The sequence below is a fragment of the Lampris incognitus genome, chromosome 14 (assembly GCF_029633865.1).
Source record: "Lampris incognitus isolate fLamInc1 chromosome 14, fLamInc1.hap2, whole genome shotgun sequence".
NCBI lineage: Eukaryota > Metazoa > Chordata > Actinopteri > Lampriformes > Lampridae > Lampris > Lampris incognitus.
The window spans coordinates 10,891,068-10,892,106 of record NC_079224.1 but is presented as its reverse complement, the minus strand read 5'-3'; positions in this window follow the sequence as shown (position 1 = coordinate 10,892,106).

The following is a 1,039-nucleotide window of genomic DNA, read 5'->3' as shown; positions in this document are numbered from 1 at the left end:
GCAGGCCATCAGACAGGGCCAACACATTCACACCTATGGGGCAATTTAGTACGGCCGATTCACCTGACCTACATGTCTTTGGACTGTGGGAGGAAACCGGAGCCCCCGGAGGAAACCCACGCAGACACGGGGAGAACATGCAAACTCCACACAGAGGACGACCCAAGATGATCCCCAAGGTTGGACTACCCCGGGACTCGAACCCAGGACACTTCTTGCTGTGAGGCGACTGCAATAACCACTCCGCTATCGCACCACCGTGCCGCCCCTAAAGACATATATGAACATTAATTCAACAGTAATCTCCACGTGGACGCCCTACGTACGCAGACCCTCTGCCGCGGCTTGGTGGTTGTCAAAACTTGATTTTTCCGTCCTTCTCAAAATACGATGTGTTTTTCCTAAATCCGCCATTTGTTTTGAGTTCGATTGTGAATAAGTGTGCGAAATCCCTCCCAACATCAGTGCTTCAGCGACCATCGCTAAGACGGGAGATCTATACTTGATTTTTACCCACCGCATTCGCGTACACAGCCATCTGCGTTATGAACGGAACTGTTCACATACTCGACTATGTGCTTTGTGTGTTACTGGAGGATTCCACTAGAGAGGACTAAGGCTATAGATCAGGGGTCTCAAACTCCTGAGGGCCACCTGACAGGTGGTCTTATGGAGGAGGTCCGGTGCAACAGGGACGAAGAACAAACTGTTCCGACTATATAACCTTCACATCGTCTTTTATTATTATTTCACTTTTCACATGAATAGGTCACTATGCACAGAGTGTAGCCTGGCCTACGCCTACATGTTTAGCCTACTTCTTTCCAGAAACCTGGTACTTCTACTGACACAGGTGAGGCAAATTTGCTTTCAGGGACAGGGCAGTGAGCCCGGTCTCACCACATTGCGTGCAATGCACACGCCAAAATCCAATTTTGCGTGCAGATGATACGCCAATCCTTTCCATTAACTTCTGTGGAGAGCTGATGCGTCCAAATACCACGCATCACCTTGAACGGTCATGACGTCACCAGCGAGG